Source organism: Lethenteron reissneri, chromosome 2 (assembly GCF_015708825.2).
Source record: "Lethenteron reissneri isolate LAM-NWPU_2019-01 chromosome 2, ASM1570882v1, whole genome shotgun sequence".
NCBI lineage: Eukaryota > Metazoa > Chordata > Hyperoartia > Petromyzontiformes > Petromyzontidae > Lethenteron > Lethenteron reissneri.
The window spans coordinates 864,548-871,450 of NC_083780.1; positions in this window are offsets into that span (position 1 = coordinate 864,548).

Sequence of the window (6,903 nt, forward strand, 5' to 3'; positions counted from 1 at the left end):
CTGCCCTCTGCTGGCCGGACTGTGTTGCTGGCCGCGCTGAACGTGGCATGGCAGCCAGGGTTGGTGGATAACGCACGGATTGTGAAACTCCCTTCTACCCGAAGGCGGTGCAGCGAAGTGTGTGGACTAATCTCCATCTGTCCCTTCTGTATGGAATTGATTATTACCCCCTTGGCACGCTTCGACATCTGTGAAAAAGAGCTTTGTATCTCATCGGATTCCTCCAGTATGAATAAAGATTCTAATTTCGGTTCTTTGCGTGCTCCGGTTTTCCTCCACATGTCTTAATACAACTCGTGATTTGGCTGAAAGCATCTTAATGTAAAGATGACTGCAGATCTTTGTTGGATGCTGGCTCACCCGCCTGGCTGCTGTCCAGCTTGTGTGCGGTTCCTCAGGAATTGTGAAGTGCCATTTGGCATAAACGACTATGCTTTATGCAAAACTAAGCGTTATAGCTACTTGACAGTCATCTCTAGCAGGGCGACGCGCAGGTGGTGCATCTACCAGTCATCTCGGTCAACCCGTGGCACCTGGGCCTTTCCAGTGACCTTGTCAGCGAGCCACCCACACTTCACGTGACAGCCTCAAAGTGCACCAGGCCTGGCACCAGCAGCGTGGTTATGTTGCCGTCACTTAGTAGGGAATGACATCTACTGTTATATGTGTACTTATATACAGTTTGTACATAGATATAGATGTGGACATGTGCAAGTACATATAAACGGTATACTGTACTGTAATGTATTAGTAGCCACAATTGAAAATCGTGGTTTGCAATGTGATGAGAATCATCCTTTAGTTATAAGAATAGGGTTTCTCCTTTCTGGCAATAAAACAGGTGCTAAGATGTTAAAACACCAAACTGAAACGTTTTGCAAGGAATCATGTCTGTGTAGCGTGCCAATTCACAGACACTAGGAGGCAGTACTCTCTCTTTTATGTCGGCCTTCACAGTCCAAGGGGATAACTACACAGCCAACATGAACAGAGTGAAGATCACGACGATGACGGAACGACGACTTCCATTCCAGATTGCAGCAGCCCCGACTGTGAGTCGGAGCTCGGCTTTTATACTCCCCAGCGTGGCCAGGCTCGGCCCTGCACCCCTCTGGATCCCACAGAGGGCCCCGTGCATTGCCCACAGGTGCAACTGGTAGAACGGGCTGTTACCCCTAATTCTAATGTCTACCAATCTACCAGCGGCACGCGCTACAGTCACTCATTCAATGTCATTGCATTAACCACATATACTTGTGGTGAAAATACAAAAAAAAACATGCTCTGACAGTATATGCATTCTCTTTGGTTCTTTCGGTAAAGTCACGTGGAATAGAACAAAAAATAATATATCACGACGTTTCGATCGCAACACAAGCGGTCGTCCTCAGGCGGAAAAAATAATCCAGCAATGGAACTGCTGAACCAGCGAGAGAGCTGTTACAACAAGAGGCTATTTATGTGGCGATGGGCAGGCAAGCGGCGTCTGAGCTGGAAAGGAATTACATCCCCGCACGCAAGCACATCAATTGTGTTAATGGGGGAGATTAGGGAAAGAGAGATTAGGTAGAGAGATGAGCATGAAATGAGCTTCCGTCGCCGCATAAGAGTATCGTCCCCGCATATGCGCACAACAGCAGTGTTAATGGGAGATTAGCACTATGTTGATGGGAGAGATTAGGGAGATTAGAAAGTTAATGTCATGTCTATGTGTAACACAAGCTCCGACGCTGCCAACTGCGCTGTGAGGCAAGCACGTCGACGCAAGAAAACCACCACAATGGTGATCACGCCAGTGAGACACAGAGCCCATCACACAGCCAGAACCATCGATTCATCGAGGTTAAGGGAGCAGAGGTGGCCATGTTAGTGAGACCCCAGCCCGTTAATGCAGAGGCACCTCACAGGGCAATTCAATTCAGAGAGTCGGAGATAACAGCCAAACGGCAGGGAAGAATGGAAGCACCACAGCAATTTACGACTTTGCTTAGTTAAGATTTCTCCATGAAAACATTCGCGACCACTTGTGATAAGGGAGAACCCAAAGGGGTACCTTCATTTTGTTTGTAGAATGTATCATTCCAGATAAAGTAAGTGTTGGTAAGGCAGTGCCTCACCAAAGTTGGTACATCAGGATTCAGTCCCTGTTGGACCAAGTCTTCAATGATTGATATGGTGTCAGGTACAGGTACCTTGGTGAACAGAGATACTATTTCGAAGTTGACAAGCAAATCATCTGGACATAGTGAAATGTCCTTGATTAGAGAAACCAAGTGAGCTGAATTAAGTTTAACACGTAGGCTTTCGCGACCCAAAAACGTTGATTATGAGCTGAATTAAGTACTGCTGAGGTGGTCTTGCCCGTGAATGGAAGCAGGGTCTCAGACAGAAATCGGGCCAGTTTGTAGGTAGGTGAGTTGATGGTAGAAACGATAGGACGGGACGGAGTGGAGTACCTTCTTTATGTATTTTTGGAAGACCATAAAATCTGGGTGGTCTAGCAGCCGAAGGTTTTAGAGAGAGCTGCTTGGTCGGTTCGATTAGAGAAGTCGAATTAGTGATGATATTGTTGGTCTTTGTAGCCAGGCGGTTGGTAGAATATTTGTTGATTTTAGTATAACTGCTATCATTAACACATTCCTGCGGAGGGAGCTGGTAGGAACGTTGGGTTACTCGGTCAATGGCCAGGGTCAACGGCGGCGTGGTGTATTCCGCAAATATTCCCGACTGTGAGGGCGGGCACAAGCTGACGTGAGTAGGTTAAACGTTGAGTTTTATAAGGGCACCACGGGGTGACCAGCCCCTCCCCACCCAGCCCCACCCCTCCCACCCCCCACCCAGCCCCACCCTCCCCACCCAGCCCGTCCCCACCCTCCCCACCCAGCCCCTCCCCACCCTCTCCTCCCCACCCAGCCCCTCCCCACCCTCCCCACCCAGCCCCTCCCTCCCCACCCAGCCCCTCCCTGCACGACGGACGGACACAATAATCCCCTATGGGATGGTGGAACCAGTGGGTTCCTACCAGTAAGAAGGTCCTGGATTTTGTTGTTGTATGTGGTTTTATCCATGATGACCGTGGCATTGCCCTTGTCGGCTGAAAGGATGACAATGTCATCTCTCTTTTTCAATTGAGCGAGTTCAGAGCGCTCGTCCCTACTGATGTTACTAAGGGGTTTCTTAGCATTTCTGAGGATGGCGGCGATTTTAGATCTTGCCACGTCTGCTAGGATGTGACCTAAACCTTTCAGGGCTACGTCAACCTGGGCAATGATATCATCCACTGGGATGTGTTTGGGGGTGACTGCAAAGTTCAGCCCTCTAGCTAGTACCGATTTTAGGATTTAGGAAATTGGGCTGTTACTCTGCTTGATGACAATCTTGTTAACATCTAGCTTTTTAACGTGTGGATCTGGCTTTTTTTTTGACAGGATGTTGAATTTAGCAATCAGGTTAACTTTACATTTGGTTGACATTTTCGCGGCAGAAGAAACAGTCATGTTATCTACAAGGTCCCAATCAGATGTGGACATTTTATCTGTTAATGCTAAGTGTAATTTTAAGAGACATTTGTCTAAATTATCAAGTTCAAAACGGAGCAGTCTTATCCTCTCTGAGATTAGCGATAGGCTAGCTTTGAACAGGATCCGTTTAGCGTTAGGAAAAGTGACAGCAGCAGATGTGAGTGTAAATGCGATCGGTATTACCTTATTGTCGCGGCATCTCTTGAGAAAGGTGAGTGACTCGATCAGGTGAGCCTTCTTGTCTCGCAGTCTGTTAAAAGCTCTACCTAGATGTGTGGAAACCCTCCCCGTAGAGGTGGTTCAATCTTAATTTGAACCTTTCGTGACTGCAGGAATCCATACTCTTTGGTGCTTTCGATAAAGTCACGTAGGTAGAAAAATAAAATAAATCCTAAAATAATATATCATTACGTCTCGAACGCAACACAAGCGGTCATCCTCAGGCAGAAAAATAATCCAGAAGTGGAACTGCTGAACCAGCGAGAGAGCTGTTACAACGAGAGGTTATTTATGTGGCGATGGGCAAGCAAGCGGGGTCTGAGTTGGAAAGGAATTCTATCCCCGCACGCAAGCACGTCAATTTTGTTAATGGGGGAGATTAGGTAGAGAGCGATTAGGGAGAGAGATTAGCATGAAATGAGCTTCCGTCGCCGCATAAGAGTATCGTCCCCGCATATGCGCACAACAGCAGTGTTAATGGGAGATTAGCACTATGTTGATGAGAGAGATTAGGCAGGGAGATTAGGGGGATTAGCAAGATTAATGTCATGTCTATGTGTTACACAATCTGTGGCGCTGTCAACTGTGCTGTGAGGCAAGCGCGTCCAAGCAAAACAGTATATGCATTGTCTTTGAAACTGATTGGACCACACCAGAGACAGCTTTCTTTAGAGCCTAGTCTCAAACAGTGTTAGACCAGAGGATGCCAAAAAGCGAACCGCACAAAGACAATGCACTATCGGGACATTGAGAGCTCTGGGTGAGTAGCTACATCACGGCACCTCCTTTGCCAGTATCACAATATAGGAATAGGTTTTCCCCTTTCCGGCAATAAAACAGGCGTTAAGATGTTAAAACATCAAACCGAAACCTTTTGCAAGGAATCATGTCTGCATTAACCACATGTACTTGTGGTGAAAATACAAAAAAACAAAAAGTTTCAAAGTCAATGCATATGTAGTATGGTTCAGGAAGACTTGGACGACGTGGTGGAGGCACACTTATTTATTAAGTACAAAGTACAGAACAGGCAGGGACGTACAACACTGGAAGGGGTATCGGCCCCTTCACCCGTCTAACTGGGAAGTCACGCTCTAGGCTACACCTAGCCTACTCCTAGGTCCTCCACTATCGGGCTAGGGGAGGCTAGCTAACCCAGCCCTGGTTAAGCTGGGATTACGGCACCCTGAGTCCCCAGACCGGCTATGACAAAAGCATCGGCTCTGGGCTTTCGGGGCCACGCCACTGGCTTGCCCTGGTCGGCCCTGAGAAGGGCAGCGATCCAGGGGAGTCCCAGGGCCTATCTAGTAGATCTTCCTTCTTCACTGGTTAAGCTCAATACACACTGCCCCGAGCCCTCCGGCTCACCCCCTTATATATCAACTCCCCCGCTGAGGGGTGGGGCCGCGGGGGATCCCAGCTCCGTGTCAGCCCCCCAGGCTGAACGGTGCGGACGTCGCTGTAAGTACCTCCTCGCGTACAGACATAGCCACGCCCAGTGTGTTTGTTTACCATCCGACACAACTCTATAACACCCCCTCCGTAACACCCCTACATCACCCCCCCCTGTACAGCTCGCAGCCGTCCCGGCTGCAACAAAATAACAATAAAGATGCATCCCCCCCAAATCCGTGTGTGCCTCGCGCAATTTTAACAAGAACAACGACAAAAATGAACAATAACAACAGGAAAAAGAAAATAACCCGGCGCACCCCCCCGAATAAATACCGAATCCCGTAAAAACGCAACATATATACAATTCCCAGGACCTCACAAAAGTCTGCGCGTTTTGGCGCGCGTTCTAGCAGCGGGCCTGTCACACGGGGCAACCCCGGTTGGCCCAGTGGTGGGTGTCAACAGTCCGGGTGCGAGAGAGTCAGGCTTCGCTGCTGAGTGACCCCGGACCCCCCCGGGAGGAGTTGGCGGTCGTGAGCACGTCAATCCCGGTGCACCTGGAGGTGGAACAGTTGATGGCAAGTTAGGTGAAAGCAGCGAAGTCGGACTCCGGGAGTCGGTGGACCCCTCACATGTTTGGCCACGCGTGTGTGAAGTAGGAACATGGGCCGCAACGAACGGTTTCAATCTGGAGGGGTGCACGAACCACCGACGTTTCCCCCATTTGACACGCACACATTGTGGCCGCAAAAACTGCACCACTTCCACGGGACCCCGCCACGGCCGCACCAGCTTAGACGAGGTCGCCAGTGGTACTTGGGGACAGTGCAACCACGCCTTGTCACCCGGTTTCCACTGAAGCACATGCACCCGACCCAGCCTGAGCCTCTCATTAGCCTTTTGGCGGAGGTTCCGAATTCTGCATGGCCGCCTCCCGTACCTCTGTCAATTTAGCGATGTTGAATTTAACATGCTCGGCCAATTTAGATTTACCCTGCGGCGTGGAGATCTGCAGCTGAGTCGGAACAGGTGGGTTAGGCTCGCGGCCGTACATCAGGAAGAAGGGCGAAAATCTGGTCGCCGCATGGGGAGCCATTCTGGATGCCGCCAAAACCCCCGGAATCTGAAGGTCCCAATCGGTCTGTGAGTCAGAGACCTGTTGGGACAGCATGGACGTGATAGTCCGATGCAGACGCTCCACCATCCCGTCAGTTTGCGGATGATATGGGGAGGTACGAATCTTTTTCATTCCCAGGAGCTCGCAGACTTCGTGGAGAAGTTTACCCGAAAAATTTTTACCCTGGTCGGTCAGTAGCCGCTCCGGAGCACCTTTGTCGAGGACGTAGCCCTGGACAAAGGTCTCCGCGATGGCTGCTGCCGACTGGTTGGCGAGGGGCCAGGCCATAGGCCAGCGCGTAAAATATTCTACCCCGGTCAATAGGTATCTATTTCCCCTGGGTGTAGCGGGGAATGGGCCCAGAATATCAAGCGCCACGAGCTCGTTAACCATGGAAACTTTGATAGACTGCAATGGTGGGTTTGATCCCCGCGCTGGTGATTTCCATTGCGCGCACTGAGTACACGACCCTAAAAGATCCTCGACGTCCCTTGCCATGCCCGGCCAAGAAAAATCCAGCTGAAGCATGGCAAGGGTTTTGTGAGTCCCCAGGTGAAGGAGTCGCTTGTGCGCAGCCCACACCACTCTACCCCTCAAAGCGGAAGGCACCACCAGCCGATGTCGGCGGGATCTCCCGTCCCAATGCATCAA